The sequence below is a fragment of the Crocuta crocuta genome, unplaced genomic scaffold, assembly GCF_008692635.1.
Source record: "Crocuta crocuta isolate KB4526 unplaced genomic scaffold, BGI_CrCroc_1.0 scaffold943, whole genome shotgun sequence".
Classification (NCBI taxonomy): Eukaryota; Metazoa; Chordata; class Mammalia; order Carnivora; family Hyaenidae; genus Crocuta; species Crocuta crocuta.
Window position 1 is genome coordinate 435217 of NW_027528208.1, and position 293 is coordinate 435509.

Consider the following 293-nt stretch of genomic DNA (forward strand, 5'->3'; position numbering starts at 1 on the left):
CATCCAGGGACCCATCTGGGGAGGAGGAAATGCCCACTGCTGTCTTAGATCCTGGCTGCTGGCACTGGGCAGCATCAGGGCTGAGGGAGTGGCTCTTTCCAGTGCTCTTGGCTCCTTTCTTACACCTGTTATCTCTTGAGATTCTGGCCTCTGCTGCTTTCTTGCTGTCTCAGACTCTCAGCAGGTCCTGTTTTTCTCTCTGGATCAGGGTCTTTCGTATTAAGATTCTGTCTTTTAAGTCTCTGCCTTGAGTTCTCTTGTCTGAGTCTCCTTCCCATTCATTCTATCCCCCT

At 50.9% G+C, this 293-nt stretch overlaps 1 protein-coding gene across 1 annotated transcript in view; it reads left to right on the top strand.

Annotated features, from left to right (window-relative positions):
• Positions 1 to 293, top strand: part of SUV39H1 (SUV39H1 histone lysine methyltransferase) — a 13501-nt gene that overhangs the window by 10926 nt on the left and 2282 nt on the right. The gene's annotated exons all lie outside the window — the stretch shown is intronic.